The sequence below is a fragment of the Marmota flaviventris genome, chromosome 1 (genome assembly GCF_047511675.1).
Source record: "Marmota flaviventris isolate mMarFla1 chromosome 1, mMarFla1.hap1, whole genome shotgun sequence".
Classification (NCBI taxonomy): domain Eukaryota; kingdom Metazoa; phylum Chordata; class Mammalia; order Rodentia; family Sciuridae; genus Marmota; species Marmota flaviventris.
Window position 1 is genome coordinate 76,302,627 of NC_092498.1, and position 27,856 is coordinate 76,330,482.

Here is a 27,856-nt window from a genome sequence, read left to right on the forward strand (position 1 = left end):
GGCAGACACAACATCTTTGTTTGTATGTGGTGCTGAGGATCGAATTCAGGCCGCACGCATGCCAGGCGAGCGCACTACCACTTGAGCCACATCCCCAGACCAGATATAGGCATTCTTAAGGCAAGAACAGTTGAAAACCAGAGGCACTCATAACATCCACCACCAAAATAACAATACACATCTCCTGAATGCCTAGTTTGTTGTGCCCATCAATGTGGTTGGCTTCTCTGAAAAGGAGTCACTGAGACAGAGCTCTTCCAACTCCAAAGTTATACAACTTTCATCTCCACCAAATGCAGTACATTTCTGATAATGTTTCATGATTTCAAAAAGCAGTCAATGAAATAATGTATATTTCTAAACACCCACTTTGGTGAATCTGGCTCTTTTAAATACTGTAATACTGAGACATAAAATAGAACTGAGCAGGTAATGATTTTTTTAAATTAATTAATTAATTAATTTTACAGTAAAATGCATTTTGACATTTTATACACAAATGAGCACAAATTCTCATCTCTTTGGCTGTATATAGTGCAGAGTCATTCCAGTGGTATAATCATACATGTATATAGGATATCTCATTCTACCATCTTTCTCATCCCCAAAACCTAACTCCTTCCCTCACCCCCCTCCACACAAACCAAAGTTTTTTCATTCTTTGCAGGTGATGATTTAAATATCCAGGATCAAATCTCCTTTTATTCATCCCAGTTTTCAGAAGTTGGTTGAGTCAAGGATAAAGTCTTCCATAAGATAACTAATACAAGTTGTTCATTTTTGCTTAATTTTTCTTAGTGGGTACCAACATATACTCTTATATTAAAGCAAACAGAGTATCAAAGTCTACTGTGAGGAAAATATACATTATTGGGGTAAAATGAAATTTCTAGAAAATTCCATTCTTATGATGGCTTATTTCGATTATATGCTCATGGCCAAGGATATTTTTCAATAACATTTGTCATTTGTTCACTCTGAAAAAATATTGTGTTTTAAGCCACTAAGAGATGATGTGCTAGTCTTTAATAGTAGTTAAAATTTACACATACTTAAGGTAAACTCTGGCTACAATATAATCACTTAAACATTTCAAACTAGTGGGCTAAAATAAAATAATTTCCAAAATTCAAACCAAAAGAAGCTAGGAAACATATATATATACATATATATGTATATATATACACATACATACACACATATGTATACACACACACACATCCACATAGCTATATGTGTATACCTATATATGGAAAATATCACAAGCGAGGGAAATATAGATTCAAACAAAAACATGTAATTAATATCAGTAAAAATGAATTCAGTAAAATTTAATGGAATTAAATTCCCTGTAAAAGGCAAACATTTCTCTGACTGAATTTATCAACAATGGCTGCTGGGAGCCATTAGCCAAGTAGGTATGACAATTTCCTTGCCAGCGTATCCCATGTTGCTTAGTGGAAGGACTCGTGGAAATAGGACATTTTGCAGTGACATTGCAGTTAGGTGACCTTGCTCAAGGACCAGGGCGGATCCGGGATTAGGGTGTTCCCGGTTTAGGATAATCGGGTTTAGGGCGTTCCAGGTTTAAGATTATTCCTGCTGGGAATAGGGCGTATCCTGCTGCCTGAGTTCCCCTTGAGTTCTCACAGGATTCAGACAGTATTTTTTTGGGAGATAGAAGCCCAGTGGGAGTGGATTTGGGCAGAGAACGTGGATTTCCCCAGAACGTGATTGTAGACGGCTGGTGTGAGTTCGGGAATAAAGAGTTGCTGTTTGAATCTACAAGCTGTGTGGTGGCTCGTGATTTTGTGCCCAGCCAGACTGCGGCATTTGTGCCCAGCCAGACTGCGGCAAATGGCAACAACTCCATGCTTGTCCAAGACGTGTAAAAATAGTTAAAAGTAAAAATTAACTAGTTAAAAATAAAGAACAAAAGTAAGAAAAGCGGAAAACAAGTCAAAAGATTTGAAAAAACTACTCTAATGATATTGATATCAAAGTGTATTCTAAGGCGCAGACATTAGTAGAGATTTAAAAAAACTTCATAGTGATCAGAATGATATAACATAATAAATAATCATATGCTTTCACAGAAATACAAGGAAAAATAGAAAAACAAATATGGAATATTTTATAAATTTTGACCACCACCACAACAATACACATTTCCTGGGCTGCAAAGCAATAATTGACAATAATATAAAACCCAATGTGAAAAAAATCTAGAAAAATATGAAAACAGTAAATTATTCCAGCCAGGAGGAGATTATTCCAGTAATGCTAGGTTGGCTCAATTAAAATTAATAGGATAAAGAAAAAAATTATATTATTTTGATTTTACACGCATAAAAAGAAATTATTGAACACATATGAGCTTTCATTATTTATTTTTAAGAATCTTTATATGGGGTAGAGAGAGAAGAAGGGAGGGGAGGGGAGGGGAGGGGGGATAGTAGAGGATAGGAAAGGCAGCAGAATACCACAGACACTAGTATGGCAATATGTAAATCAGTGGATGTGTAACCGATGTGATTCTGCAATCTGTATACGGGGTAAAAATGGGAGTTCATAACCCACTTGAATCAAAGTGTGAAATATGATATGTCAAGAACTATGTAATGTTTTGAACAACCAACAATACAAATTAAGAAAAAAAGAATCTTTATAAAACTTTCTTAAAAATGTCATTCTGTAGTAAAGTATCTACAAAATCCACAACAAAATACAAAATTATAAAATACTAAAAGCTTCCCCTTGATAACCCATTATCAGCACTGATTTTGAATATTTCACTGGATACCCAAACAATTATAGTAAAACAAGAAGGGAAATAAAATGTCACACTTCACAGTCAGAAAATCAAAAATAATCTACATCTAATTATTAGTTAAGAAAATGAGTAAAGCAATGTTGTTGGATACAAGGTTAGCCAGGGTTCTCCAGAGAATCCTGAGAGTGAGAGATTAATGAAATGACTGGTACCAATTGTAGGGATCAGCAAGATTGAAATCTGCAAGATGAGCCAGCAGGCTGAAAATTCAAGTGAGAGTTGACACTGCAAGCCAGTAGACAAAGAGCTCAGGCAGGATTTCTGTATTACAATCTTGAGGCAGAACAGCTTCTTCAGGAAACCTATCTTTGCTCTTGAGACTCAGGATTGGATATGGTTGGATACAGCCTTCCCATGTTATGGAAGTAATTTGCTTTATTCAATTTCTAATGATTGATCAGAGAATTGCTCTTAATAAAGAGCTTTACAACATCATGACTGGTGTTTCACAACCAGTTGGGAACTACAGCCTAGCCAAGTTGACAAATAAAATTAAACATCACAGTCCACCCCTTGTCAATGTAGAATCCACATACATCTCCTTATAAAATATTTAATTTATAAAGGCAATAAGGAAGTCATACTTTCTCCTAATAAGAAACAACTATCTTGCATACAACTGAAAGTACACTAATACTTTCACCAGAGGAGGATGCAAAGTTCATGAGTTGTGATCACTCTTCTCTTCATTATCCTGTCACTTATATACTGAGATGTAAAGTTAACAAAACTTATAAACTATGATATGAAGTAAATGCATTTCATGTTATATAATAAGGGAAATTAGAGAAAATAAAAAATACTATACACATGCAAAAATATTCAGGACAAAATAGGGAATAAATATAACAATTACAATGCTAATTTTTGTAACTAGTCACATGGTCATATCTATATTTATAACTACTTTGCACTTTATCTTTTTGCACTAAAAATCACCTTAGCTGGTCATAATTTCTTTACATGGTGCAGTGACCCAAACTTTTTTCCTGAAGAGTATAGGCCTTCAGTTGTTCTGCCTGAATTATTGTGTTTTTCCATTGACTTTAATCAAAGGGCATGCTAGTACTAAGAGATGCCCTAAGTAGTCTCCTGTATTTCAGACATATTCTTCCTTACCTATAATAGCAGTCCAATTTCTTCTCAGGATCAATTACCATAACCCAAATAGAATTTTCTTTGCTTATTGATTCAGAGGGACAAGGAGCCCAAAGTCACCAGGTGGCAGTCTTAATGTCCAGTTCAATGGAATCATATATATCTCCTGGTATAAGCTTAATTCTCTTGGGATGTCATCTATAGACCAACAGAATATAAGGTCATGGGGACAGGAAGGAAAATTTTGCACGTGAATCACTAAAGATAACAGCTAGTGGTATCAGTTCCATTTCTACACTCTGTATTCCTTAGATCCATGAATCCTCCCTATGATTAAAAGAGCACCATTTTGGGCACTGATTAAGAGCATAGACAGCCTCCAGGAAACCTTGCACTTGTCTTGTAAGTTTATTGTCACCTTGCTGGCACTATTACTGAGTCTTCTAAGGCCATTCCACATGCCTCTCACCATATTAAAAAAAAATCATTAATTCTAAATTATCAGTCTAAATGTAAAACACTCAAGTTGTTTTTTGTTTTTGGTTTTGTTTGGTTTTTGTTTGTTGGTTGGTTGGTACCAGGAATTGAACCCAGAGGCACTTAAACATTGAGCCACAAACCCAGCCTTTTTATTTTTTATTTTGAGACAGGTCTCACTAAGTTACTTAGAGCCTCGCTAAATTGCTGAGGCTGCCTTTGAACTTGTGATCCTCCTGCCTCAGCCTCCTGAGTCACTTGCATTACAGGCATTCACCACCATGTGAGGGTAACACTCAAATTTTAAAAGACAATATAGTGAAACATTTTTATGAACATAGTTTAGGAAAAGATTATTTAAGAGCACAATAAAAACCCTACTAAGAAAGACTAAGAAAGTGAACTTGCATTAAAAAAATAAATTGTTCATCACAATACTATTCAGAGAATTAAAATAATAATTTAGTAAGAGAATATATGCTACTCTTAAATGAGGCAAAAAGCTACAGAAAGGAATATATAAAGAAGACCTGTAATCCAAAAATAAGCCATTCAATAGGCAAATGACTTAAAAACAGGAACAAGATTTTTCATAATACTTTAAATAAACTACAAGAATACCAAATACCTTTCACAGTAGAATGAACAAGATGTAGTATACGCATGTAATGAAATTAAACATTAAAATAAGAAAAGTGTATCTGAATAGAACAATGAAAGTTGATTGCACGAAGTATAATATTAAATTCAACGCTTTGATCCCATTAACAAATGTTCATAAAATAATCAACATGATTATTTGATATTTAATTTAGGATTTGTTAGGGAAGGGATGAAAAAGAAAGTTTTGGAAGAAGATATTTTAAACACCCATAATTAAGAAAGTATTTTAGAATATGAAGATGAATTAACTTTTGATCAACGGAACAAAATGGACAAGAAATATGAACAAGCATTAAATAAGAAATATGAAATTTAGGTGGCTCAAAATCATATGAAAACATGCTTAGTGTATTTCCAATCCGGGAAATGCAAATTTTAAAACAAGATCCCATTTTATGGCTACCTTTCAAAGAAGCAGCTTTTATTCTTAGCATCATATGTCGGCAGGCATGTAAGGAAGGAAAACTACCAGAGACAACATGATTCATCACTTTATGCATTTCAGTGAAGTTTAACTTGCTAAAACTCTCTGGTTAGATAAAAAATACCTTAGGAAAATCTTCACATATATAGCAATGATTATAACAGCAATAAATGGAAACAACGTGTCTTTCTAATAGGAGAGGGGATAGGTAATGGTACATTCTTATAATGGAATACGTTCACAGTTTTAAAATATAAGTGTATATGTATGTGTTCTTAGCTCATTCTTTAATATCTGTTTTTTTCTTACTATTTTATACATATTCTAGCTGGATGCGGTGGCACATGCCTGCAATTCCAACACCTTGGGAGGCTGAGACAGGAGAATTGCAAGTTCAAAGCCAGCCTCAGCAACTGCAAGGTGCAAGGCACTAAGCAACTCAGTGAGACCCGTTCTCTAAATAAAATACAAAGCTCAGTGGTCGAGTACCCCTGATTTCAATCCCTGATACTAAAAATAAAACTATTTTTTACATATTCTATTATATATGTACATATTTTTATATATTTATTTTAGTTAGGTATATATGACAGCAAAATGCATTTTGATTTATTGTACACAATTGCAGCACAATTTTTCATTTCTCTGGTTGTCCATGATGTAGTGTCACACCATATATGCAGTCATATATGTACCTAGAGTAATGATATTCATCTCATTCCACCATGTTTCCTGCCTCCATGCCCCCTCCGCTGCCTTCCCTCCATTTTCCCATGTCCACACCCCATTATAGATCAGCAACCACTTACCAGAGAGAACATTCAACATTTGATTTTGGGGGACTGGCTTACTTCACTTAGCATGATATTCCCCAACTCCATCCATTCATTTACAAATGCCATAATTTTATTCTCTTTTATTGCTGAGTAATATTCCATTGTGTATATATACCATGTTTTCTTTATCCATTAATCTGTAGAAGGGTACCTATGTGGATTCCATAGCTTAGCTATTGTGAATTGAGCTGTTATAAACATTAATTTGCCTGTGTCCCTGTAGTATGCTGATTTTAAGTCCTTTGGGTATAGACCAAGGAGTGGGATAGCTAGGTCAAATGATAGTTCCATTCCAATTTTTCTAAGGAATCTCCATACTGCTTTCCAGATTGGTTGCACCAATTTGCAGTCCCACTAGCAATTTATGAATGCGCCTTTTTCCCCACATTCTCACCAACACTTATTGTTGTTTGTATTCTTGATAACTGACATACTGACTGGCATGAGATGAAATCTTAGCATAGTTTTCATTTGCATTTCTCTAATTACTAGAGATGTTGAAATTTTTTTCATATATTTGTTGATCAATTGTACATGTACATATGTCTGTGTGTATATAAATATATACATGTACGTGTATATGCATTTATATATATGTACATGTATATTCATATGTACTTTCCTACAAATATAGACATATATAAATAACTATATAAAGTGTGTGTATATATATGTATTGTATCAGGGTATCTTGAAAATAGTAAGAGGTAAAACACAAATGAAGAAATATGAATAGTCAACAAATATATGAAAAAATATTCAACATTTCTAGTAATTAGAGAAATGCTAATCAAAACTACTCTAAGATTTCATTTCACACTAGTCAGAATGGCAATTATAAAAAATATAAGTAATAATAAATGTTGGTGAGGATGTAGGTGAAAAATGTTCATATAAATTGCTAGTGAGTGAAGAATGTTCACATAAACTGCAAATTTGTGCAATCAGTATAGAAAGCAGTATAGAGATTTCTTAGAACATTTAGAATGGAACCACCATTTGACCCAATTATCCCACTTCTTGGTATACACCCAAAGAACATAAAATAAGCATACTACAGAGATGCAGTCACATCAATGTTTATAGCAGCTCAATTCACAATAGCTAAGCTATGAACCCACCTAAGTGCCCTTCAACAGTGGATGGATAAAGAAAACATGGTATACATACACAATGAAATATCACTCAGCCATAAAGAATGAAATTATGGCATATGCTAGCAAATGGATGGAACTGGAGACTATCATGCTAAGTGAAACAAGCCAATGCCAAAATACTAAAGGCCGAATGTTGAAACTAACCCACAATAAGGTGTGGAGAGGAAGAATAAAAGTTCAGTAGATTAGACAAAAGGGAATGAAGGGAAGGGAAGGAGATGGGAATAGGAAAGACAGTAGAATGAATTGGTCATAATTTTACTATGTTCATATATGAATATATGACCAGTGAAACTCCACATCAAATACAACCAGAAGAATGGGATCCTAATTGGAATAAGTTATACTCCATGTATGTATTATAATTCAAAATACAATGTACTATCACTTATATCTAAAAAGAACAAATAAAAAGTGAGTTATAAATATATTAATATATTTTCAAGATTTTCTGATATGTATACCAGGAACTCTATTCTAATATATTTCTGTATTATATTTTCAACATATATACACATAAGATACATATGTCTACATACACAATGTTTATAGATGTATATGATATATGTAATGTATGTGCATATGTGTATATATAAATTCACACACACACACACACACACTCACATATATACTATTAGGAGATCTCAAAAAAATGTAAAATAAAGAATAAGTTATGAATTATTGTACTAATTCAGAACATACTGAAGCATATAATATAGTACTGAATATTATTTACATATACATAAATAAATAATAATATTCTTATTCTAAATAATAAAGTAATAAACCTGGAAAGAAAAGATAAAAAAAAATGTAAGGATGGATGTTTAATGTGATTGGAGAGAAGTATAAAGGGGTCTTCAAATTTAAACTTCTCCTTTCTTAAAAAGAAAAATAAATTCATTGTAAATATGACAAAACACCACATTTGTCAAATTAGGCCCAAAATTCAATGTTATGGACAGAATTGTGTCCCCCTAAAATTTGCAGTGATTATTGTATTAGTCTGAATATAATCCTTAAATTTTAAAAAATCCTTCTTTTCTTTAATTCATTGCCATAAATAGCAACATCATGTTGACCAAAGAGTACACCTAAACAGAATATTACCATTTTAAAAAGGAAATAAAGGTATTATTCAAAATTAAGTCACTATATGACTATTGATATTATCAAATCCTTGCAAGCCAGAACTAGAAGAGTATCTCTAGTACTTAACCCAGAGCCTGTCATTTATCAGTGATTGAGGTTTGTTACATAAAATGAGTACATAAATTAAACAGAAATTATAAAGTTACCTGGGGAAGAAACTCCACAAACCAACATTCTTCTGAAATCCCATAATAAAGACACAAAACTACAACAACAATAACATTTCTTTTCAGGTGTTTATTGTCTAGAAATACGTTTTCCAACTTCTAATGCTGCTCTGAGTACCTACAGACCTCTTGGTCTAATAATCTCTTAATTTCCTCTTTATACAAATTATTAATTCCTCTCTATCCATAATTAAGCTCATCTTTTGCTCTATTTATGGTCTCCCTTCTAGGAGAGATAATCTTCCTTTTCTAGACCAAATCTCTGATCTTTCTGTACTAAACAAAGGCATATGACAGCTTTCTTCCTTGCCTCTTCTGAGCTGATATTACTCAAATGGAGATCACTCCTATTTTCTAGCAGTCCCAAGAGAAGTACTTCAGCTTCTTCAGGAAAAAAAAATGATTGCTATTGGCTTATGATTCTCCATTTTAATTGATATATTAATAAACTACCATTGTTGGTAACTACATGTAGATTATGGGCCTAAATAGAATTTCTAGAAATAAAGATTTCAGGAAAAATGTGAAAAGGAAAGTGTGCCTCCAAGGAAAAAAAAATGTATAATCCCTTTAACTTTTTTAAACATCATGTATGTTCCTACTTCCCCTAACTTTCCAAGCGTGTTAATTCAAATTGGTCTCCTAAGTATTCCCTCCTGTTGGTAGCATTTGGCTATATAATAAAATGAGCAGCTGCCTCTGAGCATTTGCTAATGCTTCCTTCCTCCAGAGGAGATTAGTACAAATTTAAGTTAGTACAAATTTAAGTGTTAAGCCCCACCTGAGGCATGATGGCCTCTGTTGGGTTTTGGCAAGTTCAGATAATTGCTACAAAAATAATTTGCTCTTATTTGTATAATATGGAGCTCTAGTAACAGTATTTGAGCTGTATTATTAACATACTTTACAATAAATGTTGTTTATTTATGGCCTTGGACATGTGGTATCTATTAAGTAACATCTCCAAGAATGAGAGCTACTTACTTATTAAGTGGAAACTGAAATGTCAAAAATAATTTGGCAGAATGTAAAAGTATATGGCAAATGTTGACAGTCTTTCTGAAATTATCAAAAATGCAGATTACTTAGGCGTTAATAAAAAGAAATAATAATAGTATTTCTGGGACCACTTATGGAAAGATTTTAACATCACTTCACATAGCATGACATATGCAAAATGTCCCAGTGCAGTTAAAATTTCAATTATGGCACAATACAAATTTTATAGACATTTAGGAGTATTGAAAAAATTAAAATAGGTAGCGAATGATTTATAAAGCATGGACATTGATTCCCTGAGACCTTCTAAATTTATGATGAATTAACATATATATATATGAAGAAAAATAGCACTTTTATGGATTTTTTGTTTTTAATTTTTAACACTATGACTCCTTCATCTTTAAAAATCATTTGAGATAGTCTAACTTTAGGGACCATAATGCAAAACATGTTAATTATTTTTTTATGTAAATATCAGAAATCATTGGGTGAAGGAAAGTCTCAAATACATTGGCCTGAGGTTAAAAGTGGTATTTCACTGCTCAGAAAGAGAATTGTTGTGTGTTATCACATGCAATACAAGACACATTCAACTATTTGCCTCTAATTCCATACCACTAAGAACTTGAGCAAGAATTTCCTACAGGAAATTGTTCTGCATAGTTCAATCATATCACTCATAGTGTGGGGGAATGATGGAAACTAGCAACATCAAAATAGCATTGGAAACACTACTAAGTAATAAATACTTGTGAAGATACGCACCACTTGGTCCTCAGTGTGGCAGAGTATTGTAATACTAATTCTAGGACTGAAAGTAATCTGAAGAAGTCTACCATATCAAGCTATATATAGGTGGAAGAAAGAATTTAAAAAGAAAAAGAAAAAAAAAAAACACAGCTTTGGATCTTTAATTCTCCAGCTTGCCGGTTTCCATTGATAAATCATAATATATTGAATTTCTTTTATTTAATCAAACTAATTTTAAAATTGAATTTCCACCACACAAGGCTTGTAGAAGATTCAACCCGAATTATTCTTGAGACTGCCTGAGAGTGCTACCAAGGTGTTAAGATGTGAGATGTCTGTGGTCACATGTTGATAGTTGACACTGGTAGACAGAAAGTCCTGATGTCTCACTGTTTGTGGAAACCCTGATGCTCTTCCTTTGCAGGTATCTTTGAAAAAGATGGGTATCTGGGAGTTCACTTCACAGCAAGTTCCAGAGGCTTATGTGACCTGTGGATTTCTGTCAATCACAGAGGTCACAGGAAAACCCCACATTTTTCAGCTTCCCAAAGGTATTGCTCTCTTTCCTACTCCATAGAATCCCAAACTTAGGCTGTTGCTGAGTTTGAAAATGATCTACATTGTACAGCTTCTGTTTCTGCCCTACAAAACCCCCTAAGGGCAAGAGTGTCAAAGATTGCCAACTGCTTAGAATGAAGGGCTGGGGAAACAAGGAAACAAAATATTGCCACAAAAATCAGTAAAACTGATTAAAAGCTATGAGTAGAGTTTAATTTTAATGCTACCTGATCTAAAATGTATAAGATATTTTGTTTTGTCTTGTCCTTTCAAAGTAGCTCATTCTAAGAAGTCATGAAACAGGATAGGATTTTTTTTCTCTGCTCACTTTTGACCAGTTTCCCTTGAACTCAAGCTACAATTGACTTTATCACTCTCTAGATGTCCCTCTCCCACCTCCCTCCATCCAAACATTTCTTCTTTCTTATCTATTCTGCATTGGTAATTACACTGACAAGATAAATCCTGAGAAGTGCTTATTGTTTTATTGATTAATTGTTAATTGATTCTCAAATTATCAGAAATATTTGTTGGTACGAAGTGGATTTTGTTCTTGGCATATTCCTTCCCCAGTCAACTGGTTGCTAGAGACCCAGTTACTGGTTTTTATTGTTTCGGATTTTGCCCACTAATTTATTTGGATCATTATTTCTGATATGTAGGTTGTCTTGTGGCACTTCCTCCAGAAGTCTTGTCTTGCGGGGTCCAACTGGCTACAAGCAGGTTTCCCTTTGTCCATCTTGTACAACACCACACAAGAATCCAGATAATGTTCTTTTACCTAGGTGTGCTATCACTCAACAACTTTCATTCTTTCCTCAAATGTAAATAGGATTAAGATCAGGATATTCAGCTCCGCATTTGCAATTTGCTAAACCGACCTGACCTTATTTTCTTCTTCTCGAATCTCTTTAAAAGCAAAAACTCCCATCAATTTAGGCAATTACCTCACAGTACCCACTATGCCACAGGCCCCTAAATCCCTGTCTTCATGGAAATTATTTCCCTAGGATATGGTAGCCCTCTCTGTCCACATATGGGGAAAGCCTCAATTCTCTCTAATTAAAGGTCAAGGCCTACCTTCATCAAAAAGTGCTTCAAAACTTGGTTTTTAGAGGGAGTAGTGTCTCTTGCCCAAAACTCCCATCTTTTTTTTTTCCTATACTATGCATGATTTCTTCGAATACACACTCATTTTACACTTCCGGTTATTGCTCTTATATTTGAAATCATTCGTATGACTGATTTTTACCTAGGAGTCTATAATATTTTCAGTGATACTGTGAATTTTGAGTAGGAGGCTCTCTTTCTTTGCAAGCCCCACACACAGCTCTGCACAGCCTGTGAAACCCTGTCATCCTGCCATTAAGATGTGTGAAGTGAATGAACAGGCACTCCTCCGCCTGGTTACTATGGCAGAAAGCTCAGAGGAGAAAATATTTCCTGTGCAGATTAACAAAACAAATTATTGTATCATGTTGAAATATACTAATTTTATTCCTTTAAAATTTTCACATAGCATCATTTTAAAATGTGTCATGCTTCTACATACATATGTATGCTAACATGTATATACATGTATATATGTGTCTGTGCATGTATTTCAAACCAGTTCCTATTATAAATAAAATGGCTAAGTGTATGTCCTAATTTTTGATAGAGAAAGGAATCCAACATTCTCCTGGAATAGATAAAATGGTAATTTAACTAGGGGATGTCTTTCCTCCAAAAGAAGTAAAAAGAAAAAAAAAATCTCTCCAGCAACTGAAATTCAACCTAATTTTTAAAAACACTTTGTGCGCATATAAAATATAGTTGAATCATCCATTCACAAAAGTAGTAAAACTCCAAATACTCAGTTCTACTCTCTAGAATGGCACTATCGCACATTTCTGCTCCAGAATAATTGTGTGGATGTATCTGGCTGCTAAACATGAAAGGGTGGGTGCTGAGCTGCTGGCATCTGGCCCAGCATTTAACCCTGCTATTTTAGAATGCCATAAAATAAGCACAATTTAATCTTCTCAAATCATTTGGTCAGTGACTGTGATTTCTGCAGAAAATAACTTCAAAGAAGACAGGCAACTTAGCTGGTACTTGTTTACGTGCCTGAGTGTCAATGTATTTAGGAATAGAAAGCAAAGACCTCAAATCCTGTGGCACATTCTTGGGATTAGACACCAAGACTGGCCTATTGAATTTCCCTGGTGGTAGGGGTGGGCTTGAGTTGAAATAATTAAGAGATAATGTCATCAAATAAAAAATCAAAGTCATTGCAAGTGACTGTACATTACAGTAAAACAATGGAAAAACTTTTTTTTTTTTATGTTGGTGACACTGGGGATTGAACAGAAGGCCTTGTGCATGAAAGGCAAGCACTCTACCAACTGAGCTATATCCCCATCCCAAATGGAAAAACTTTGAGAGAAGGAAACAGAATTCACAGTATAACACATTTACTCTGACCTGAAGTAGAAAATTATTTCCTTCAAGTTACACTATACCATAACTTCACTGAATATATTACGTGGGTCCAAAATACAAAGTGCATCATTTTGTTTCATGGTCACATGGGGATTTTTAATAAACCATTACTTTTTGAAACTATCATTTAACCATTTTGGAGAATAGCATGTGATTTATATCAACAATACAGCTGCTCTTATGTGGAGACATACTCCACAAAAAGCTACTGAGCATCTGTGACCAAAGCAGAGAATGCATGTCAGCTTAAGAAAACCAAGCTTGAAGTAGTCTAGTGTGAGCAAACCTGTTGTCCAAGTCACCTGAGACATGGTACATAATTAAAACTTGTCTTGTTTAATGAAAAAAAAAAAAAAAGATGTATAGAGAATCAAAATTCCTTTTTCCCAAAACATTCATATGGCTCAGATTATAGGTAAAAAAGAGTGTTTTTACTCTTTTGAAATTACTCCTAATTTCAATAACACAAAGCAATTCATCTCTTTTTACATTATTATTATGGACCAACAAAGATATACTCCCTAGCTTATTTTTATTAAGAACCCTAAAGTCATTTCTCTGTCCTTCAGTTTTTCCAACATCTGTTGTGCAAACATTCTATTTTGTCCCCTTTTGTTGTATTTTCAGTGAACATCATTTAATCCTTTTATCAGTCCCAGTGTCTTGAGGAACTCAAATTGCTTCTCTTTCATTTTTTTTGCTCTTTTTCTGTATATTCATTGCCACTTCATATTAATTTTCCAGAATTTAGAGGGAATGCCTTCAGTTTTTCTCCATTTAGGATGATGCTAGCCTGAGGTTTAGCATATATAGCTTTTACAATGTTGAGGTAAGTTCCTGTTATCCCTAGTTTTTCTAGTGTTTTGAACATGAAGGGATGCTGTACTTTGTCAAATGCTTTTTCTGCATCTATCAAGATGATCATATGGTTCTTGTCTTTAAGTCTATTGATGTGGTGAATAGCATTTATTGATTTCCGTATATTGAACCAGCCTTGCATCCTGGGGATGAATCCTACTTGATCATGGTGCACAATTTTTTTGATATGCTTTTGTATTCGATTTGCCAGGATTTTATTGAGAATTTTTGCATCCAAGTTCATTAGAGATATTGGTCTGTAGTTTTCTTTCTTTGAAGCATTCCTATATATCAGCAACAAAACTTCTGAAATGGAAATGAGGAAAACCACTCCATTCACAATATCCTCAAAGAAAATGAAATACTTGGGAATCAACCTAACAAAAGAGGTGAAAGATTTATACAATGAAAACTACAGAATCCTAAAGAGAGAGATAGAAGAAGATCTTAGAAGATAGAAAAATGTACCCTGTTCATGGATAGGCAGAACTAACATCATCATTCTTTACAGGTTCAATGCGATGCCAATTAAAATCCCAACAGCACTTCTTGTAGAAATAGAGAAAGCAATCATGAAATTCATATGGAAAAACAAAAGACCCAGAATAGCAAAAGCAATTCTAAGCAGGAAGTGTGAATCTGGAGGTATAGCGATACCAGAGTTCAAACTGTACTACAAAGCAATAGTAACAAAAACAGCGTGGTACTGGTACCAAAACAGGCAGGTGGACCAATGGTACAGAATAGAGGACACAGAAACCAATCCACAAAATTACAACTTTCTTATATTTGATAAAGGGGCTAAAAGCATGCAATGGAGGAAGGATAGCAATTTCAACAAATGGTGCTGGGAAAATTGGAAATCCATATGCAATAAAATGAAACTGAATCCCTTTCTCTCGCCATGCACAAAAGTTAACTCAAAATGGATCAAGGAGCTAGATATCAAATCAGAGACACTGCATCTGATAGAAGAAAAAGTTGGCTACGATCTACATACTGTGGGGTCAGGCTCCAAATTCCTTAATAGGACGCCCATAGCCCAAGAGTTAATAACAAGAATAAATAAATGGGACTTACTTAAACTAAAAAGTTTTTTCTCAGCAAGAGAAACAATAAGAGAGGTAAATAGAGGGCCTACATCCTGGGAACAAATCTTTACTCCTCACACTTCAGATAGAGCCCTAATATCCAGAGTATACAAAGAACTCAAAAAATTAGACAATAAGATAACAAATAACCCAATCAGCAAATGGGCCAAGGACCTGAACAGACACTTCTCAGAGGAGGACATACAATCAATCAACAAGTACATGAAAAAATGCTCACCATCTCTAGCAGTCAGAGAAATGCAAATCAAAACCACCCTAAGATACCATCTCACTCCAGTAAGATTGGCAGCCATTATGAAGTCAAACAACAATAATTGTTGGCGAGGATGTGGGGAAAAGGGTACACTTGTACACTGCTGGTGGGACTGCAAATTGGTAAGGCCAATTTGGAAAGCAGTATGGAGATACCTGGGAAAGCTGGGAATGGATCCACCATTTGACCCAGCTATCGCCCTCCTCGGACTATTCCCTGAGGATCTTAAAAGAGCTCACTATAGGGATACTGCCACATCAATGATCATAGCGGCACAATTCACAATAGCTAGACTGTGGAACCAACCTAGATGCCCTTCAATAGATGAATGGATAAAAAAAATGTGGCATCTAGACACAATGGAGTACTACGCAGCAATAAAAAATGACAAAATCATAGAATTTGCAGGGAAATGGATGGCATTAGAGCAGATTATGCTAAGCGAAGCTAGCCAATCCTTAAAAAACAAATGCCAAATGTCTTATTTGATATAAAGAGAGCAACTAAGAACAGAACAGGGAGGAAGAGCATGAGGAAAAGATTAACATTAAACAAAGACGAGTGGGGGGAGAGAAAGGGAGAGAGAAGGGAAAGCATATGGAAATGGTAGGAGACCCTCAATGTTACACAAAATTACATAGAAGAGGATGTGAGGGGAAAGGGGGGGCAAACAAGGGAGAGAATTGAACAACAGCAGATGAGGTAGAGAGGGATGATGGGAGGGGAGGGGAGGGGGGATAGTAGGGGAAAGGAAAGGCAGCAGAATACAACAGTCACTAATATGCCATTATGTAAAAATGTGAGTGTGTAACCGATGTGATTCTGCAATTTGTATTTGGGGTAAAAATGGGAGTTCATAACCCAATTGAGTCAAATGTATGAAAGATGATATGTCATGAGCTTTGTAATGTTTTGAACAACCAATAAAAAAATATATAAAAAAAAAAGAAAATCCTGTAGTATTCCAGCAGGCACTAAGAAAACAACCTTCTGAACAATTTAGTACATTATCTCAAGGTTTTTTACATTTGAAATAGGCCTTAATGGTGCTCATTACTCATTAGATTCCAGGTGTGGGAGAACCATTGTAGTTACTGGCCTTGGAAATGATCAAACTTCAGGGACGCTGGCCGTCTTCCACCTGCAGCGTCCAGGACAGCCCCAGATGGCCTCGGGAGAGTCTGGGGAGTGTTCCGGACTCAAACTGCCACCGGGCACAAGGAGCAAGAGCCTGCAAGACTGTGCCTCTGGGTCAGGTTTGGATTTGGGCTCTCGCAGTGGCGTCCTGCTCCCCTGGCGGGGGGCGGGGAAGAGCCCACTGCCAGCGCTTAGAAAGTCCTTGCTGCGCCATGACCGGCTAGCACACGTGGCAACCGCCAAGCCGATTCATGCACCCTTCGGTAAGTATTCAGTAATAGCCTTTTGTTGCAACTTTTTTGCTGATAATCCTTCCTCCTCTGAATTTTCTTCTTTCTGACTAGAGTTCCTCGGCTTCCATCAACACATGCCCTAACTATTCTTGGTTCTACTGAGGTACCTCTTTCCCTTATCAATTTACTTAACACCCCTTCCATATTTTCATCACAAAGACAATACAATACACTGAGACAAAACAAGACACAAACATACTGTATCAATCCTCTCCATTTTCTCAAAATGGCCATTTTTCCTCTCACCCTATCTAGGGATGAGCAGATTTTTTTTTTTCCGTCACTTACCCCGAGTGTCCTGGGGCTCCCGGTAAATGGGGGGGGGGGGGGCGAGTAACTTGTGTACATTGATACAGCAGGAGTCGGAGCCGTTTATTGTAGGACAGGAGGGGTATATATACATTCCACACAGCTTATCTTAATTAACATAAACTAGATACAGCAGTCAACCAATAAGAAATCTCCACACTTAATGGCTTGCTGGCGTTACTTCACAAACCACTCCTTCTGGCAAAATGCCAGGCGCCATCCTCACTTGTTTCCAGACCCTAACACCATCTGCTTGTGAAACTTGCTTTTTTTCTCTCTATTCCTACTCATGTCTGATTCTGGATATATCACTTCCATCTTATGACAAATTATTACTAGGTCCACTGACCACATTATTTAAGTAATCTGAGAAGTCAGTTTATGATGGACATCTCTGGAGGCTTCATCACTTAATATCCCGTGTCCAGAAACTCTGTGCCTACTACGGAACAAATGTATATCAGAACATAAATAGGTATGTAGTTCTTTGCAAAAAATACTATGGATTTGCTCTAGAACTACAAAGATCTGTGTTTTAATATTTTTACCACAGATACTTCTGGTCTCATACCTACTATTTCAATGTAACTGAATTACTTGGCAATGTTATATGCTTACGAATGTTTTTCTGATAAGAGATCTATAAGCTTTTACAGAATGCCACAAGAGTCTAGTTCCTGGTGTGGAAATATCCAGAATCCTTGTTTCACCCTCTTTTCTTCCCTCTCTCTTTTGTGAATACTCACATTTCCACTCACATGACAAATCTTCAGAGGCATTCCTGATTACCACTCTAAAGCAGCTTCTTGGGCACATTTTACCAGCCCACATTTTTTTTTCTTTCAACCTAGCATGTTTTAATATCTCATATGTATTATTTATTTATTTATTTTTGTTGGCTCAGTATGTCATACTTATTTTGGTTGCCATTTCCTTCTTAAATGTCCTACTCTAATACACTAGACTTAACCCTTTGGATCTTCTTCTTTAAATGTTAATTTTTTCATAGATTTTTGTTTACTAATCCCCTTCTCTAATTTCATTTTCCTCTCTGGACTATTTACTCACTCTCACTGGTACAAATACCATTAAAAAATGTATAACACCCAATGATAAGAAAGGCCCACAAGTCTTATCTGACATTCTGAAATTCATAAAGTTCTTCTTTTCTACAAAATCCACTGTCTTCTGAAATGACAAAATAGACTTTATTTTACCTCATATCCTGTGATTCTTTATGCATTGTCATATAGAATTTTTATTTTAGTTTATTATATGATACTCCTATATAAAAGGACTACTTCTTATAGAGCTTAATATACTAGTTTTTAAAGTCTGAAAAACCAGAAAATTGGATAGGTAAGAAATCATAGACCTATTTCCATCCAGATAAAGAGATTAATCTAATTATTTTCTTAGTATCCAAGAATTCAACACGGTTGCTTTGCTCTTCCCATTGAGCAACTGAATCTCCACTAGCTTTTCCTAAGGATATCCAGTGCTTCAACCATATCAGACTAGATTCCTGCATGCACCCTACTGTTCCACATCTCTGCCATTGGAGAATAAGTTATCATGTGCTGCTCCCATAATGTCTACATGTCTCTGGGAATTTTTCCTTAGCTTAACAAATTAGAGTTAATGAATGCTATTTGGAGACACTTTGGGGTTCAATAATTATTGTTGAAAACCCTTACTGCACTGAATTACAGAAACGCACCTCCTGATATTTCTCCTACTACTTTATGAGTAGCTCCACGAGTTGAGGGACCATGCCACATTCCTATAATCTAACATGATGCCTAGCTCTGTTCTCTATAAATATTCATCCGGCAAATCTATCATCTCTCCAAGTCACCTCACTGTCTCTTTTTGTATTCCTCATTTCTGTTAATTGCACTAACAGGTATCTTGTATCACAATCAGAAGGCCTTCTTCATCTTCTATGTCATTTTTCTCTTTAATTTTCATATTGTTCACTCATTCATGACATCTGATAAAACCCACCTCCTAAGACCTTCTCAATCCATCCTCTCCTCTACACCCTACGACCAATACCACATGCCCTGATTATTTCTCATGAAGGTTTTTGAAATGTCTTCCTGTTTCTATGTCTGCAAATTCATTTCCTATGGAACCTATTAACACTCTAAAGGAATGCTTTAATTGTGTTGCATGCTAATTTTTTTAAGTTCTAAATGAATTTACAATTGTTATATAATGTTTAAAATTATTAGCATGGTAGAAATGTCCTTCATGATTTGTTCCCTATTGACTATCCTAGAGGGCATTGTGTCCAACACCAAAGTGTTTTGTTTCATCACAATTTCTCAAATGACATATATGACTTGAGCTTTCTTGCTCTTTGTGGAATGTAGGCCATATTGGCCCCATGTCACATTCTGACACAAGTTAAACATTCAGTCTAAATAATGTTTTTAAAAACTTCTCCAAGCAGAGCTACTTTCTCCCATATCTGTTTTGTGCTCCATACTTATCACATATAAAGTACATATTCCATAAAGATAAGCATGTTGTTAATATTTTATAGCTTGAATGCAAAAAAAGATTATATTGTTATTTTTTTTAAAAAGTATACAAAAAAGAAAATTATATTCCCGTATAATTTAGGCTTTCCGATGTAATAAAATAACATTAAAAAATCATATTCCAATATAATTTGCTTTGTGAAGATAAAAAAGAATGCAAATAAGAATCCAGTAGTATTTTAAAACATCTTTAAGTTTCTTTCCTATAAACATATTTAATATTAGCAAATTTGTTAATTAGATTCAGTATATTAATCGATTAAATTATCAAAATGGCAATTAATCTCTATATAAATGAATAATCATCTAATAAAATCCAATATCCATTATTAGATCCAAAATATATGTAGTTCTTTAATGATGTTAAAGTATTTTTCTATCACAATCCAATGTAAGTAGAGTATACTTTAGGGCAAAATATGAAGCTTAACTAGTATTAAAGTCAGAATTAAGATAAGAGTATCTCTTATCAACCTATAAATTAGGAAACACATAAGAAAAAATAGCAACATAAGACAAAACAGAATTTTAATTATTTATAGATTGTATAATTTGTGAGAAAAGTAAGATTATAAAAAATTATAACAAATTTCAATAAAGTCGCCATTTAAATAGTTTATTTTTCTTTACCAATACTAACCACATGTAAAATGGATATTCTGTTTTCAAAATTGATCAAAATATAATATAAATATAAGTAAAGATCAAAGAAATAGCCAAAATCTACATGAATGTGATTTTAAAGTTTTATAAGGGACAGTAAAAAGATCTTGAATACAAATATATATTTTGAATTCCCAGAGAGCATTTTTTTTAACTCAGGGGCACGCACTCAACCACTGAGTCATATCCCCAGCCCTGTTTTGTATTTTATTTAGAGACAGGCTCTCACTGAGTTGCTTCGTGCCTCACTTTTGCTGAGGCTGGCTTTGAACTCATGATCTTCCTGACTCAGCCTCCTGAGCCACGGGGATTACAGGCGTGTGCCCTGCGCCCAGCCCAGATAGTATAATTTAAGACAATATTTTAAAAATCAATACTTCCTAAATTACCAGGATAATTCAATGCATCACCAATAAAAGCAGATATTTTCTCCCTTTGGTTTCAAACAAAAGTAACACTAAGAAAATTCTTATATAAGCAACAAGTGTGACCTATTCCTACATAACAGTAAATTTTGCCATAAAGTGATTAGAAACATTTAATATTGATGCAGAAACAAACTTATCAATAGCACAAAATGGAGAATCTAACAATTGATACAAGGATATATGGGAAAATAATATACATTAAAGTTGGCATTTCTGTGTATTCTAGATCATTCATTGAGCAATATTGGACCAAGTATCTTGCATTTGGGTAATAAATGCAACATACTTGGAAAATAAGCCTGACAGCTACTTTTCTTCCACCAAAATAAATTCTAAATAAATTTCAAACTGGTAGACATGTTAAAGACAAAAAAAAAGTACTATAAGAAATCATTTGTAAATATCTATCATCTTAAATAGAGAAGCTTTTCTAGTCCATCACAAAATTCAAAAGCTATAAATGAAAAAATTAATTTCAAAATATAAAATATATAAGCTTAAATAAAAGTCCCTTAACAAGCTTATAAGGCAAAATTATGAGAAGCCAAATAGTCAATAGTTATAATACTGTAGAAGTCCTAGAAATCATAACACAAGTAAAGAACAGTACAAAAGGAAATTTGGCAAATTCAAGCATTGGCATTCATCATTATTAGTCAACCCTACATTCACCTCACAAATTATTAATATACTCTTGAACAATTATAGCTTAAATTTTCTGGCCAGAAATTTTCTTCTCAAATTATGCCATTGAATTATCAGTTATTGAGCATGATAATAAGAAGAAATATTAATTATGTTTGGGGAAGATTTTATCTTACTTTGGACTTTGACCATAATAGCTCTAATAATTTTTTATTATCTAAATTAAATTTTAAAAATGAAAATTCTTCACTTGGTAAGAGGCATTCTAAATACAAGGAACAGAGTAGGTTATGAACTGAATCTGGTATACTTGAACTTTGGAAATATGTGTTAAATATCTAATTCAGAATGATTGAAAATGAGCTATAGAACCATGTAAGGTGATCTCCTTACATATATGTTCAGTAAAAAGACCACCTTAATAATTTTTACTTTTCTGTGGCTCCATTTGGAATTATTTCAGGATATTTTTAGGTTTCTTAGACATAGTATTTATCCATCTTCCAAAACCTAAATAATTTTTATTTTATATAAAGTCACAGGAAGACTAAAATTCTAAAGTCTCAAAAACTCTAAAATATAAGTTGACAATAAAAATTATTCCAGGATAGGAATATGAACGATTTTGAAGTTTCTGTTATAAAATCAGAGGTTACAATGTGAAATATATGATTTATCATTATTTTTTTGCTTATTATTTATACATTTAATAAATGTGTGAGTACACACATACATACTTGCACACACATGCATGCTACCTTATATATGCATGTGTACACATATCTATAACGTAACTGTATGTATAAATATAACATGCACACAGACACACATGTGCCCTAACACTATATCTCTCGGCCACTAGAACCAAAACGCCACGTCTCAACCACAGTTACCCTCACTTAATGGTTTAAAAGCAAGGTTACTCCATTCTTCAGTAAGGCTATTTTTTAATTTTGAATCATTTCCTCTAGATTTCCACGGTAAAATATATTTTTAATATTTATATTAAAAATACTGAATGACCTTATTAGCTGCAAGCTATAAATGCCACAAAACAGATTTGGAAATTGGAACACACCCAACGTAAATGGTTACCAACAGTGAATGGGAAGGCACATACAACAGGGCAGTAAAGCCACCACACAATACGAGGAAAGTCATTAAATGGCCTGGAAAAGCATCAAGATGGCTGGCCTCTTTGTAGTTCCAGCACAAAGACGGAGCCCTATTTCTAAATATTTTCCCTGGTGGGGAGTAACGGCTGGAAAACAATCCCAGATGTATTCATTTGTGTAACTATTTGCTTCTTGTAGCATATAGGCATGGAAAAATTATTGAAGGCTTCAATTCTGGAGTTGTATTTTTTTAAATGTCAGGCTTTTGAAAAATAGCACCATTTTTCTTTAAAACCGTTCATTTACCTGGAATGTTGGCCAGCAGACCTATAATATGGACTTGGTTTTGTTAAGATTGAAAAAATGCCCAATGGCAAGAGGAGAATGGGCAATTTTAGTGGATAAAACTAAATATGAACCCAAACTCAGCTGAGCAAATTGTCCAAAAGAGTAAAAAACACTATTTTTATAGGTCTAAGTCAGCCAAGGGATTCTAGATTCTGGAAAAAAACAAACATGAATTTAGAGAAAAAAATATATATATATATATCTAGAAAATATTCTTTAAAGATACTGAAAACAGAATTTTTAAAATGAAGTTTAAAGCAGGATCAACTTTATACTCATGTATTCTTTTTTTCTTGAAAGCACCTTCTAATTGAAGATGATTCTAGACATTGAGACAAGAACTCCAAAAAATAAAAATTCATTTTTTTACAAATCAATTTTAAAACACATATGTATTTATAGTTCTCTATAAGTTGTTAAATTCATTTAGTTTTTAAAGCTTTAAACATTTGTGTAATTTTAAAATTAATGAAGTTTCTCTTAATATACATATAAAATGGCTTCATTTCTACAAATAATCTGTTAAGTATTAATTCTGCTTTCTACATTTAAATATATATTAATTTTGAAAGCACAGTCTCTAGTAAGTGGTTTGTGGGTGTGTGAGTGCACATGTGTGAGTGTATGTGTATGCCAAGAAAAAGAGAGATTATGATCAGTGTCACTTGATTAGACTTTTTATTTGTTCTAAAGGATACTAGGTATCTAAATAATTGAATGAAATAACAAACATTTTGTAAATTTGTTTGTACTAAAATAAATGTTGGTTGCTGTTGTTGTTTATTACTAGCTTTTTTTTTCAGAATATAAAAGGATATGTTTGACTCCATCATACATTTTGTAAATATTAAAGGAGCACTACAGTTTCCCAGGCACGGTCTAGCCACTGAGATTTTAACAGTAGTAATGAAACCTCATTTCTCCAAGATGCTGCTTCTGAAAAAACCATGAGAGTAATATTCCTGATTATTTTAGGAGGACAATCTGAGACAAGAGACAAAAGAGATGTTTTCATTTATAGACCTCTAAATGCTTCCTAAGCATTATATCAGCCTCCACATAATTCACGTAAGGGTTCATCAGCTGCGTATGTGGAACTGATCTCCTGTGCCCTGGAGGAGAAAGGTCTCTGACTCAAGTGATCTGCTTTGAGACACACTACTAGCCACATGAGGATGACACAAGAGAAATGGATTGGATTAATTTCAAACTAAAATACGGAACTCAATCGAAACCATAGAAACTCACCTCCATCTGATTTATTGCTTTCTCAGACCATTGAAGCTGCAAATAAAATTTATGAGGGAAGAACAATAAATTAGGATCAGATAAAGGCATGATTTTAGGCCTCACATTGCTTGTACAGTTGGATTTTAACACGTAAAGTTGGGAGCATAATATGAACAAGTTAATAAAATCAGCCAGTGCTGACTTATAAAAACATTAAAAAAAAAAAATCAGTTGGTTCAACCAGCCTCGTTGACAACTCAAAATTTCAAAGAACTGCATCACTTATATTCAATGAACACGAAAAATTTAGAAAAGTTCATAAATGCGCACAACATAAATTCGTTGGTCTTGGAATATATTTGGGGGATGGGGAAGTTGCCTTTAAAGTTAAAACTATAAAATTACCACATAATAAAAGCCTTGACTTTGAACACTAATTGCCCATTTTTTAAGAAAAAAATAAGGCTCTTCCTATGATTGATTATGAAGACGCCATGTATGAACTTTCTTTGGCTTTACTGAGATGTGTTTTATATATTTTTGGTTCTACCATTCTCTTCCATTTCTATTTGATTTTCATTTTACTAATATGTATTAGTATCAATAAGGCATTATGTCTATAAAGATTCCTACAGCGTTTTAATTGAGAGTAAATTGCCTTCCATAAATGGGGCCTCCTATGGCCTGGAAGGCTGGCCCACCCTAGTGGCTGGGCACAACTGCTTGTTTGAAAAGTTAAACCGAGGCACGATAGCCCACTTTGTCAGCTGCCTAAAGGGAAGTTGTCAAGTCTGGGACCCTGCTGCTTTATTCCTATAACTGTGTTTTAGAAACACCTCACAAGTGGAATTGTGGTTGCCTCATCCAGAAAATGTGGAAAGGATTAATGTGGCATGTAAAACAAATCACTCCTGAGCTCAGCTGAGAAAGTGGGTATTAAAAGCACTCCAGTCAAAAGAGCTTTAGTGAGAGGGTCACGGTGATATACAGTCAGCATATGTTGGGCTGGTAATGCTGCAGGGTGTTTGGAAATGGTAATGGTCCATGGGTGTAAAGTCTTTCAAGACCTCTTAAAGGCACATGTGTTTCTTGAGCGTGTTCTCCAAACAAGGACCTGTTATGGGTTAGATTCACTGAAGCTTTTAAACTTTATTGATTGGTTTGTGGGATTCCAGGTTCACTTACTGCTTTAAAAAAAATGTTGATAAACACAGGCAAGAATCCCACTTTAATCTTAACCTTATGAATCAATAAACAATGTGGGATGTTGCCTCCCCATCGATTACAGTACACGCTATTTATTTTTATTATGGAAGTGTTTGCTAGTTTTCAGAGTTAATGGGCAATATATCTATGTTGTTCTTCTAAATCCAGGTGTTTTGTAGATTTATTTTGAGGGAGAAGAAAAGGGAGAGACCTGAAGATTTCTTGCTATTTGAAATATGAACCATAACCTTAATAAAAACTTGTGGGTTTCAAGTTGAGAGAGAACAAATAAACCTGCTAAGTGTAATTTCATAAACTGAAACGATTTTCCTTAGTATTTCCACTTTGGGAAGGAAATCATTCAGATCTCACATTATAATGCAAATATGTTATTAAAGCCAAAATTGGATGAACGTTTAGAAAGAAAAAATAGAATGCACAAGGTTCATAGGTATAAGTAAATTGTTTCTACCTATTCTCTTTTGGTTTATATTTGAACTTTTTTAATGAGATGCTCATATTTTTCCTGTAAGTTATACCTCATCAATTCACTCATTTTTCTAAGTAACCTACACCAAAGGATCATGCAAAGTATTTGAAAAGACGAAAGAACAAGCGAAGGTCATAATGAACAAGGGGCTATGCATTTAAGTTGTCGGCACATGTGCATAAAACAAGTAAGGTAAGACCTGATAAAACATCAAGACTACTTAGCAGGAAGAACTAGTTAACTAAACTAGAAATCTCATTAGTAAAACTAAACAAATAAAAATATTATGTGAGACTTAAAAAAAAAGTCAGGATGCTATTGGGTTTGGGTTCAGTGCTCCCAATTTTGGTCCCAACTTATAACCATGACTGCAAATATTTTTTTTTCACCAACTTCAAGCATGACATTATTTGTTACCTTTGCTTTACTGCAGGCCTGGTAAAAGTCAAGATCAATAATTTCTCAGAAACAGTTCCACTCTACACTGAAATTACAACCAGCCTGAGGGACACAGCAGATATAAAATTTCTTGCCATCTCTGTAAAACTCATAAAGCATCACTATGGCCTTGTTTTTAAATTGAACTTCCTGTCTTCGGCTCACCCATGTCACTGCTCTCTGACTAACACATTCGGCAGGAGGAAAGTGTATGGTAAGTGATCATGGTTAGTATATTTGATATGAAATGGGTATGTGTAGAAAACAGATAAAATATTACATGAGGATAGCAAGAGAGTCAGGGCAAACAAACTGACTATATCACTGTTTTTTCCTAAGAAAGCAGGAAATATTGTGGCTACATAGGCATCGCATTCAAAGATACAACACCTGTTGTTGCCTTCCATGTGCTCACATACAGCTGAGAAAGACATACACAATTTTCTGTGCCATGATCTATGAGTCACTATTCATGGATGGATTGCTCTCATCTCCTTTTGATCTCCAAGTGCATTTATTACACATAAATATCTTCATCATCTACAAGTCAGCGTGCCCTGCAGTTGCATCTTTCTATTTTGCTTATAAAGTTACTCTTCATGGACTCCGGTGACAGTAAAATATTCCTGTATTATATATAAATGGGTTCAACTTTTATGTTCTCTGTTAAAAACCACCACTTACAAACATAAAATGATTCAAATATATCAATTTTAGATTCGGAATTTTTCAAACGATTTATGTTAAAAATCCAGAAGGTCAAAGAGCAACATTCATCTGTTCTATATTATTGACAAAGGTATTTTCTTCTTCTTATGCTGGAATGATGACAGGAAATGGGTGATCTTGACAACAATCATTTGTTGTTAAAGATGTATGATTCTGTACCTGCATGGAATATTTTGCCACTTTAAATTGAAAAGGATTCTGGGCCTGAATAATGGATTCTACAATGTCTAATAGTAACCAGAGTTGAATTCCGGTAACTAGGAAATCACTGACCACTTGTTCCCCACACTCAGTGGTACCAAGTTTGAATGCTTCCTCAAACACACTAATTGGTGACCTGGACTATGTTGAATTTTGCAGGTTTCCACATCTCCCAGACAAACTGCACATGAGGCAGACTAACTCACACCAAGATGTGCTGCACACCTGTAGAACAGATGACCGATTTTAAT